We start from the raw sequence: 12,139 nt of genomic DNA, 5'->3' as shown, positions 1-12,139 counted from the left end.
GTGTCAAGCCAGTTCTTTGGGCCACCAGGACTCTGGGGCAACCTGGCAATACTTGTAGCAAGTTTTGCCATTTGTTCCTGAAACCACTAGAACTAGATAAAAGTGCAAACTCACTGGATTGCCAAGAACCATCTTTTAAAGCGTTGACTTCTAGGGGATTGTCATTCTGAACACTCAAGGCTTTATCTTGAGGGCTGGTGTTTGACTGGAAGTCTGATGCAGTAAACCATTCTATAGCACACAGTAAATGGATTGTCCAATAAAGTTTGTTACTTTACAAAGTGTAGGTCTCTTATTCCATTTAAATTAAATAATGTAATTAGAATAACATAATGCCAATGAACTGAAATTAAATAAACGTATAAAGTGCAAACAACCTCCCAAAGGCGTCAAGACACTGGTAGCAGTTAGTCTTGGGTAGGAAGAGAGGCAGAAAAAGTTATAGGCCCGAGCACTACCTTAGAGTAAAACGCTAAGTGTTTAAGGCCTTATGAAAAGGAATGTGATCTTGAAGAGTAGCGATGGAATAAGAAAGAGAATTCCAAAGCTTGGATGTGGCCACCGAAAAGGCTCTGCCTTCCCATCTCGATTTTCTGTATTTAGGAACAGTAAAGATTTCTGCCTGAGGATCGCAACAGTTTTAGGGGGGTGTATCACTGGAACATATATTATTCTACCATTGTGTATTACTGCATACATCCCGTTTGGCCCCCTATCCCTGGCCTCAGTGAGGGTTCAGCTATTATGGTGTTCCAACTGCACTGCAATGGTGTGTGAACTGTGAATCCGTCTGTCAACGCGGGAAGCGGGTGAAAACGTGTGGGACAACGTAAACAAAACTAGGGGCAGTGGTGTTTTTAACAAGAACTAGAGCAGCCCCTGATCGCCTCCTCATTAGGTACGCATTTGCCTATGCATCTCGATATGCAAGCGCACAGTACCAGGACTATGTTAGGTGTTGTCTGATTGTGGTTCTGCCGGCAATCCCTCTACCAGGCTCTCCTTGCTATTAGCGCGTCTTCCCTAATTCACGCTGTGTAGTGATGCTGAGGACTGATATGTCCATTATGTCGTTGACTTGTCTCTGCTATTTACACAGAATTGTGTCCCAATGTGCTGCAGTTGGGATTTTGCATAGGCCTAGTGTGTCCTCCAGATGCAGGTCAACTCTTCTCGCCATATCCCACACCTGCAGGGAGCATCTCCAAGCCAGTGCCCGAGTGGATTCAGGGGACTTTAATCTTTTAGTGATCATCCGCTTCGCCACAACCAGTTTCAAGACGATAAAGTTAGAGGTCCCTCTTTGGCTCTTGTTCCTATGGTAATTGTGTATTATGGCCTTCTCCCATACTAGTGCCACTGCACGCTCTGTGCAGCAAGCCAGGGCATTGGTCACTACCACCCAGTATTCCCAGAGTCGCGGGCAGCTCCACAGCATGTGCAGCAAATCCATGCCAAAGTCACTTGATTACGTGCCAGAAGGGGGATTTAAGGAAATACTTTTCAAAGGGTCTTCATAATCCAAGAACAGGTGGAAACTGTCCAGTTGACCTGGAGGTCGAGGGATACATTTTTATCGACCAAAACTCCAAGGTTATTAGTGGAGTCAGTTTGAGTGGGTAAAGACCCCAGCCTGCCTGGTCACCACAAATGGTTCTATATGGATGGTTGACTGTCAAAGATAAAGACCTCACTGTAGGAGAGTAGGGTCTGCTATCCTATGGTCACCCCAAATTTTTGCTTTTTTGCTTCACTGGTTTATGACTTAATGTGGCTGTGGGCCTGCTAATCAGACCCACAGCCTGCTGTTCTCTCTAAATTGTTACCCATGTACTTTAGGTGCATAACGAAATTGGAACTGGTTCACCTTATTGGCCCCTGTAACAGAGTACCCAGGTACCCAGGGCATAGGTGCTTCCAAGGCCTACGAGGGGCTGCAGCATGTATTGTGCCACCCCTGGCCTGGCCTCCATATTTGACACAACTGGCTGATCACTCAGCTGGGGTAAGTCGGTGTAACCACCCCTTACTTAGGTGTAGTATGCCTATACCTAACCTAAAATGGACACATATGTTCCTATCAGTCACTCCTATGGAAGGCCTCATCAATCCTGGAAGCAGAGTGCTTGGAAATATGTGAGATGGTGCTCTGGCATGAGCTGAGCCTGTCTGCAGCTTTCGGAACCATGTCCTTTAGCTGTTTCATGATATTGCCATACCATATACTCTTAAGTGCATTATGAACCTCGCGGTTAAATGCTATCTTGGGTTTGGCTTTATCAAAACATGTCGAGTAAGGTATCATACGAATTGGAATACTACCCCCTCGCCAGTTCTGGCGACGGGGGTAGCATTCCACCCTTCTAGAGGGACACGACATGTACCTAGCCTGAACCCCGGTTAAAGTTAAACAGAGCCTCAGCATCACAAAATGGATGCTGCCACCACAGACACAAGTCTGACCTCCTGCTGCTGGGAGTCCTTCCAGCGAGGGCAGCTTGGACAAAGGGTTTCCTGCCTGGGGAGGTGCTAGCACCACTCCAGACAGGATTTTGTGTATTGGGTAGGACAGGGCTGAATAGAATCAGACATGCCTGGGGCACACAAGGTGTCCCTGTGCATAGGCCAGTTCAAACCGGTGCTGGGGCTTTCCAGCCCCAGTCCTGGCGCGAAACTGGACAAAGGAAAGGGGGTGTAACCACCCCCCTTCCTGGTTCCACCCAGAGGAGGGACCTAGTAGGTGATCCGGCCCCCCAGATTCGAATAAGAGTGGGAGCTGTGTCCTGAGACTTGAGATCATCCTAAATCAACTTGAAATACAGAAGAAGACTGGACTTCGACATTCTGCTGCACAGAAGACGGAAGAGAATCTCCCTTGTGGCCAAGGAGTGACCACCCTGTGAACACAGGCACCAACCAGCAACTCGACGTCTGCTTTGCCGCCTCCTCCCGCCGGAGCCCGAGCCCAGAGCCTGACAAGACCCAGACTCCCAGACTTCTCACCGCCCGATCCACAGTCCCTGCAAAGAAGGGACCCGTGGAGGCACCGAGAGACGTGGGACCGGACCTCTTGGAAGACCCCAGAAACGCTGACTGCGCAGCATCAGAGGCACCCTCGACGCTGTGCTTTGGGGTTTGAGAAGCCCCAACCTCGAGCAGCCCTTGCACCGAAGATCAGCCCCCCAGCATCTCCACGATCTGCGTGGGGCCCTTTTGCACTGTGCCACTCGACGCGCCATCCCGTCCACTTGCCACATGGCTAGCGGCCATCTTGGCGATGAAACCTTCAACTTACACTGCGGGTCTGGTTGCTCCAGACTTGCCCTCGCTCCTGTAGAAAGGAGCACCTGCTCTGACCTTGCTGGTCCGAGTACCAAGCCTTTTTTGATTCCTGCGTGGCTTGCATTAGCCAAGGCCTGTTTGCTCCAATCAAGTTGCCGACACCGCCAACAGCGAGAAGCCTGCGTGGGACAGCTCGTGACCGACTCCTGGACGTCTTCAACCCCTCGTGTCCACGTGGCTGCAGAGAGAAGCTACACCTCGACGCCTGTTTGCACCCTACATCGCCTGGTTCCACTCTGGTTCCACGGTAGTCACTGGCTAGTGACTTTGAACATTGTCCCCTCTGCTTTCAGGTCTTCACCTCTTCAGATCCACCCTTGGATCCACCGGAACTCTTCACATCGAGCCGCCTGCAGCATCTTCAGCTCCAAGCACCATCGACCTGCGTGACGAAACCCGACACTACTTCGACCCTGTGCACCCGCTTCCTGTGGGTGAGGTAACTCAGCAACGCCGGTGTTCCCACACTGGTACACACCTCTAGTGTCTGTGTCTAAAGTTTCATCCTTCTAGGTCACTCGGAAGGTTCCTTAATAACTAACTTTGTAACTTTTATGCACCATTGACATTGCATTGGTAAAGCGTGCACTTTCCGCACTGCTCCCGAGTCCCGCGGGCCTTTCCCGACTTCTTCACTGCTAGTCCCGAACAGCTCCAGCGATTCCCCAGGCCCTAGGCCTCTTCACTTTCCCCATAGTGGTTCTTATACCACTATTTTAGTATATGGTTTAGGTGGCCCCTAGGGCTCATCCATAATTGTGCAACTTTTGTGTATTTAAACTGTTTTGTTTTAACGCATTTGCTTCTGTGCTCATAAAGAGTATCAGGGTTATTTGTAGAAATAAATCTATATATATTTTCAATATATATCTGTGTGGTGTCCTTTCATTTGGTATTCAAGGGATTGTGTATGGTAAAACAGCTTGCTTCACATGCCTTTACAGAGTTTAGCCTAAGACTGCTTAGTCCATGCTACCCCTAGGATAGCTTGTCTATAAGGTTGACTTTACAACCTGCACCATAAGGGTTGCTTGGCATGGTACAAGGTGATCACTAGAACTAGTGAGCATCATATACCAGGCCAACTTCTCACACTCACTTTGGTCTTCATTAAGTCTTTGGTAACTTTTCCCATCCATGTGGCAACAGCCTGCATGCAATTTTTAAAATTGGTAGCAATTGCCTCTGTGTCCTTAGAGATGGGCCCAATAATTTTGGTGATCCGAAGAGTACAGCGCTTTGAGCCCAAAGGATCTTATGAGTTTTGCCAGAGGGGAGACAAACAAGTTGAATAAGGTAGGGCTCAGAGAGGAGCCCTGAGGAACCCCATATGGCAAAGGTATGGACTCAGCACAAAACTGTTCCACCATAACTATCTGAGACCTATCACTCAAAAAATATGTCAGGAGCTTCAGCGCTAGGTCTATAACCCCAAGTTCTTGCAGCCACTCGACAAGCAGGGTCGGGGAGATGGTGTCAAAGGCTGACGATATAACCAAAAGGATCAAAGTCGCTGATGGTCCTGTATCCACCATGGAACGGATGCTGTTGACTCCTGATACTAATGCAGTCTTCGTCCCATGGTTACTCCTGAATCCAAACTGAGACATCCAGCAGTTGATGTTGTTCCAGGTAGGTAATCAGCTGGTCATTCAGGTATTCTCCAGAATGTTAGTGGATCCAGGTAGCAAGGAAATAGGCAGATAAGTTTTAGATCTGCAGGGTCTAACTTAAGCTTTTTGAGAAGAGACTTAACCACTGCCTTTCTCTAGAGTTGAAGAAAACACCCAGACATGATGGCTTTGTTCAAAGTACCAGTGAGATGGGGAACAATTCTATTAGCTGCCAGTTTCAAGACCTTGGTAGAGCAGGCTTCCAATGGGGACCCTGATTTAACACTGCATAGACAGAGCTCTGTTAGTTCTTGTGCAAAAGAAGTGAAGAAAGATAGAAGTGCGGTAGCCCTTTTCATAGGGGTCGTGGTCTTTGGTAGACCTGGGTCAGCCTGCCAATCCAATTGAGGGGATTTGGGGACTCGGAATTGAGGCATTCAGTTTCCTATAGATTTTGAGAATATTGGTGTGCAAGATTTTGGCCATTCGATCAGAAATATCTTGGGCAATTCTAATGTATTGGAGGGGGCTGAAGGAGCGGTTTGAAGATTGATCAGCTTGAAGAGATCGCTAGATGATTTGTTTGAGGCAAGCTCATTGTGGAATAAAGAGACTTTTCTTCCTTGATGGACAATTAATATTCTGCCAGAATGGCCTTTTAGATGTCTCCTTCCTGAGAGTGATAGCATTTCTGGCAATGACAAGCCTGTCTCAGCAGTCTGAGTCTCTCTGAGAATCAGGGCGAGGTAGGCATCTTTCTTCGTGTGTATTTTTCTTTCAGTGGGCCACAATATTAATAGAAGACATAAGCAAAGAGGTAAGTTGTGCAGCTGCCAATTCGGTGTCCTCGCGCTCTGTCCCCTTACAGGTGTTCATGGCTGGGATAAGGACAGTTTCTTTTGGAACATCTGTTTTTTCAACTCATAGCTGTCTCCTGTGTAGTAGACCAGGAGCGAAAACAGGGAAGAGCATAGTGGTCAGACTAAGGGAGGGGGAAAAGATTCCAGAGTATAGTCTGCTTCATGAGTTGCTGCCATCACTCATTAGGAAAGCCCGCAACATGACATTTCTTTGAAGGCCCGAAAATCCTTTCAACCATCATTTTACAGATGGAAACTAAAGTCACCCAGAAGTGTAAAATTGCTTTTACCCAGGTAGGGTTCGATTAAGTGAGCAATCTCGGTGATAAATGCAGGCCTGGGCCCAGGTGGTCTGTAGAATAAGATCCTTGCAAAAGATTCAGGAGGTCACATATTTAATTAAAAATATTGTGCTTCACAAGGAAATGCGTTGTGGAAGGATCAATGAGGCAGGTGTACTTGGTTTTATGTGGAAATGCCAGCCCCCATCCTGCTCTACCAGTTCTGTCTTGTCTCGTAATGGTGTAGGCTGGACAAATAGCATAGGCCAGGCCAGGACCAGAAGACTTCTTGGCCCACGTCTCTGTAATGAATACCCAGTCAGGCTCATAGGTAATAATAAATTCTGCATCCTCTACTTTGTTTTTAGTAAGGGACCTCGAATTGATAAGAAATCCCAAAAAGGCTGGTTGTATTGGAGCAGTCAATTCCTTTGAGGGATGGACATAGGGGCTTCGTAAACTGTATTGGATGTAGGTGCTGAAAAGCTGATCTGAAAGTTACACAAGGGGAAATTACTGATTTTATTGCAATCTAGTTTGCTAAACACAATGGGAGAAAGACAGACTGGTGGGTTGCCATAATTATGCAGAATTAAGAGCTGGTCTCTAGAATAAGTCAGAGTAGGCACCTTTTCCCTATTAAAAATGCCTGGGGTCCTTTGCTCAGTCCAGGCATGGACAGGTGCAGATGGCTTGTCTTTTGCAAGCCAGCTGCTGGCCTGCTTCACCCATCAATTCTGCCATTTTGAATGCACCACTAGCTTGCTAACTGGACAGGGAGTGGATAAACAAGCTTATCGTCCCTTTGTACAATCGGCCAATGCAATTGAACATTTCCTGCAGCTACTGATGGCCCTTTGACTAACCTTCTATACCGAAGAATTACAAAGCAGAAGTCCATTGAATCCAGAAGCAAAGAACCCCTGTATGTTTCACAGGGTATTGTGGCTGGCATGTAGTATATCCGGTCTATAAGGAATTCTGAGTTATCTGTGTGCTTCCCGTGTTTTTTCTAAATCATCCATTTGGTGGGACTCTTGATTCGTGGTTGACATGTTTCAGTTTGTCCAGGCAGGCAGTGATGGGTGAATGTTCTGGTGCTTTGGAACTGTTCCAGCCTTGGAACTTGGTCCACAGCTTAGTACAGGACAGGTTGTCAGGCCACATGCATATTTTATTATATAAGTGACAGTAAAAGCTGGAGCTGCACAGCAGCACAGTAACGCTCTTTTAGTTTTCGACTGTAACATGTTCACCTCTATCAAGACTGCCGACGATCTAAGGTACCCTGCAGGGTAAAAGAAAATTGTACAGGGGATAGGGTCTGATCCTGATGCAAATGGCCTAGTCATCACCAACACACTGAAGGGGCAGAACTAGCAGCTCAGACCTCTCCCTTTGCGAGACGATAATGGTAGTTATTTGCTAGTCAGTTCCCAATGTTCCATCTAGAATATTAATACATTTTAGCAACCTCAAGAGACCATGGTGAGCAGTCTGTCTAGTACCTTGCAGTCCCAACATTGAGGGATCGGTTTATACAAATGGCTGCCAACAATGGACACGTAAGGATTTTTCAAATTGTAAAATTAGAAATGTAGTTTGGGATTATTTGCCTTTGCTCACAAATGTACACCGGCAAAACTACCCAGGAGGTCAGACAACGAATTGCACAACATCCTTCCAGAATAAACAACAAAATGAAGAATGCACCCTTAGTGAACCATTTCCAATATCTGAATCATAACGAGAAAGAATTCAATTGACAGTCCTCAGTGTCATCAAGCGAAACCCTAGAGGTGGCGATCCAGAAATTGCATTAACTAGGAGAGAAGCGAATGTAATAATGAAATTTAATATGGCGTCTCGAGGCCTGAATGAAATGACGGAGATTAATAGACACTTATCACTGTATCTGCTACAAGGAAAGTTCAAAATAACTGCACATGCGAGATAAACCAACACTTAATCGCACAGCAGAAACTCTGCCAGTGAATCAAACCACCAATCCCTGCATGCAACATAGCATTGAAAACCATGCGCCTTAGGCAGTCTATTAGTGATGCCTTAAATATTCATTCCACTCTCATCCACTTCCGCGTTCCTTGAATGTTACCGGTCGCCTGAAAGGCAAGTGAAAATTAACTGTTTTGTATGCGCGCGTGTGTAAGCCCCACGAAAGCACTTGGAATGACATAATGTTTCAGATTCTTTCAGACACACCGGTCTGAAATAACAAAGGAGTCACACGCAGGAAGGAACTGATGTGATTAATTCCACATAAGGCAAGTTCAAATTAACTGCGGTTAGAACTTGGAACGTGTGCTCCTCCTCTTTTCAAGTTGTATGAACGCAATTAAGAATGGTACAGTGTTTGCATTTTTTCAGACATGCCGGTCTGCCAAGGATTTTGAATTACTTTATGTTCGTTTAAGGATTGCAATTCATAGATTGCCACAAAGCGCAGGCAAGTGTTTGTCCTATTTGTAAATTGTCAGCTCATTTGAAAAAATTGCTAAACAGCTTTTTTAAAGAAGAATTCTCCAACATAAGTGCGAGCACCGCTCGACTCAAACATGTTATCATGAAAAGACTGAAATTGTTGATAATACTTTAAAGAATGTCACGCTGATAGCGCATGCGCGCTATATCAGCGAGACCTAAAAAGGCCCAGTGTAGGTGCTAGCAACGGACCCAACCCCCACTATTACATGCATGCGCCATTTGGAACAGATTCTGTTAGTTTTTAGTTAGGATAATTCTGACTTGCAGTTTGTTCTTTGTGAGCAAAACTGTACCCTGAAATTTAGACACCCCAAAATGTCTTTACCTTGTGCAGTTCTTCCACAGGTTGATCTTGAATGCCAAGGAAATTGCCCAACATCAATTTTCAGAGTAAACAAAACTAAATTAACAGGGTCCACTCAATAATAGAGTTCTAGATCAATGCAAAGTTAAGGGGTTTATTACAAAAACCAAACCTGAGAGCTGCAGAGTCCATGCCATGAAGGCTCTCAGATACAAGGTAACCGAGATAATTCAAAATCACATCATTATTTTAAGTCCCAAATGAGCAACAACATCAGGAAAATGTTTGAACAGTGAAATCACAGTGGAAGGGCCTTGAAAACGTTATATATCCTAGAAACCAGGAAAAGTTAATCAAAAGCAATTTAATCATAACAGTGGAAATAAACCTGTACAAGTCAGCATGACTGTGCTCTGCGGAGCCTCTGAGGAGAGAATAAATGCAGGGTGGGAAACTGGAGTGAGCGATAGAGATGGAACCCATCTTGTCCAAGATGGTGTTTCACATAGAAATGTGGCATAGTAAAAACACATTAATAAACCAATTTCTACACCTAATATGAAATTCGTTTCAAAAGCAAACATATTAATTCAGCCTATATATACAAATTCATAACAAGGTGCATTTGTTATAATTTTTAATGCACCAAATAGAAAGCCCCCAAAACAATTGTGTGGAAAAAAGTTGGTTCTGCCGGGTACCGAATAGATTTTGGTTTACTGAATAATAACCAATAGAAACAAACGAAAATGCTCCCAACTTTTCAGTAATAATCAATTCAAAGCGAAGCGAGGCAAACATGAATCAAAATCAAAAACACACCAAAATCAATCAAAGTCTGTATTTAAGGATAAATCCGTATGTTCTTTTACATTTCATGGTGTCGAGATGAAATAAGAGGGCTGTCAACGTACATGAACATACAAATTGTTACAATGGCACAGGTGATCTAATGAAACCAGCATTAAAAATGCAATAGGTCTCGCCTTTGATTAAGTTAAAGCCATTTGCTTTGCTAATGGTATTGTATAGCAAAGCAAAAATACTTTAACTTAATAAAAGGCGAGACCTATTGCATTTGCAATGCTTGTTTAACCTACTAGAAACAAATGAGACATTGTATTCTTCGTTTTCTGTGTTTTGGACCACTCACTGCATCTGTGAGGGCCTTGCTCACTCCCCCACCAACCCTCACTAGTCAACCCCATTAGTAAGAACCCCCAACCCCCCCCTAGCCACAGCTGCAGTCATAACAGGAGGTGACGGGTCGGAGTCTCGTGTTGCAAGATGGACAGGAACTTAATATCAGGAGGAGAGCACTTAAAAAACAAAGCTCCGCTTTGATAGGTAGCTAGTTTAACACCTCCTCCTAATTCCACTTAAATTGGAAAAGGTAATGCCTGTCTGCCCCAGAGTGCCGGTGCGGGATTAGAATGGCGGACAGAGGTGGGCTCGGCAGCATCTGAACAAACTTTTCCAGGTGGCAGCTGAACATCGACGGGGAAGCATAGCTCCCTGCGCCCTAATTGCAGTGACCCCATCAGATGTCACCTCATGTGGAGAAGGCTTTCTTCCTCCCTCCTTGAGCCAGGCCACTGACAACAGGAGAAAGGGGCACTTAAATAGTAGGGCATCGAAGTGCCTCTGACTGCCCATCCATTATAAGCCAAACCAGTGGCTCACTCAGATGAATGTATGGCGCTGAGAACATACTGTGGCCCAGAGGTGATAAATCCAAATTCCAGCGTGGGTGCGGTAGAAAGCAACTTATAAAAAATACAAGTTATCATTATTACAAAGTGTAGAAGAGCAATTCCTTTCTTTGTCAATCACAAATAGTACAACATCTGTGGACTGTCGTGGATCATCCCGAAATGAAATATACACACATTAAAAGAGCAGCATTTTGCGGGCTTCACCAAAAGAAGCCACTAGCTGAACGAAGCTGACCTAAAGAGTATGTTCCTTGTGGATAGAAAAGGAACTTGTCTTCAGCTTACCTCATAACTAAAAGGACAAGGCTGGGGTGGTTGGGCAGGTCTTGGATGACGCAGGGATATCTGAGGTCTCCACCTGCCCCAGTTAATTAAACTAAATGTTGCTTTTGACAATACTTTTTTGCGTTGATGTTAATCTCCTTGCCTATCCATGTTTAGAACTTGTGAACAGCAGATCACAGCAGACGTCAGTTAAGAGCGGTGAAGTCACTGCGCCACCATTCCGCCACCAAACGGAGTCATTGGGTTGCAACAGGTGTGTATAACGTCGCACATGGGTGACTTCTTTATGGGCAAAAGTGTTTGTCCGCGCCAACATAATGTTCCCGAACTTGCTAAGCAGGTTTGGGCGGTAGCTAAAAGGCGATTAAAATACCTTCGGTTTCGTTTTTCAACATTAAGAACTCAAGATCGTCTAATAACCAAGCATTGAAAATGCAATAGGTCGCGCCCTCATTTAAGTTAAAGCAATTCTGTTTGTAATTAGGTGTTTTTTTAGCTTTGCTTTTATTAGTGGTTTTCAAACTTTCATGTACACAACATGCATAAGTATGCATATATGTATATGTATGCATGTATTTATATAGATTTGCAGATGTGTATATATATGTTTATATATGTATGGATAAATGGCAGCGTCACCCAGAGACGCTTTTCAGAGACCCCCACCTCGCTTTGGGCACCGGCTTCACTGGGACCTGAACTGCTGCAGTTGGTTTTGTTTCACCAGCATTAGCTGGACAGGCTGGAAGCCCGCCATTCACACCGGGGAGAAAGAAAGCAGTTGTGGGATTATTAATCCCATGCTGGGCAGAGCACATTGTGGATCAGCCCCTGCTCTACAGACTCTCTAGACACGTGGTTGAGGTGGTATTGGGGGACCGGAGGAGGCACTCGGCAATTTGCACACCAAAGCAGGACTTTCCATCTCAGTGTTCCTTGAGGCGCATGCTGTTCCCTGCCCCCCCGCAATGACATTTTCACATTCTGTGTCTTGCTCCTGCACCGCAGTTCCCAGACTTCATTACGTTGCATTTTGGGAGTTGAGGTCCTGCGCCACACTCGGGACTTCATACAGGTGCGTTGGAGTTCACTGCAGGGGATGGAGCTGGCTTGCATCAGCAAGCATTTGAAAGGAGGGACTTACCTGCAGCATGTGATACCATTTACAGGACGCTTTGGGCGCTGAAGAAGGCAGAAGGCTGCCGAAATGCATTCGCCATTGTGCAAATAAAGA

The 12,139-nt window shown here is 45.4% G+C and overlaps 1 protein-coding gene across 5 annotated transcripts in view; it reads left to right on the top strand.

The window, feature by feature from the left end:
• Positions 1-12,139, top strand: part of C1_1H12orf75 (chromosome 1_1 C12orf75 homolog) — a 338,893-nt gene that overhangs the window by 238,599 nt on the left and 88,155 nt on the right. The window contains exon 6 of one of the 5 annotated variants that reach the window (XR_013599065.1): positions 11,062-11,158. The exons of the other annotated variants lie outside the window; for them this stretch is intronic. The gene's annotated coding sequence lies outside the window, so the exon portion shown is untranslated. The remainder of the gene's footprint in view (positions 1-11,061; positions 11,159-12,139) is intronic. 5 annotated transcript variants of the gene reach the window in all.

Source organism: Lissotriton helveticus, chromosome 1_1, assembly GCF_964261635.1.
Source record: "Lissotriton helveticus chromosome 1_1, aLisHel1.1, whole genome shotgun sequence".
NCBI classification, from domain to species: domain Eukaryota; kingdom Metazoa; phylum Chordata; class Amphibia; order Caudata; family Salamandridae; genus Lissotriton; species Lissotriton helveticus.
This window is presented reverse-complemented; position numbering and strand designations above follow the sequence as displayed.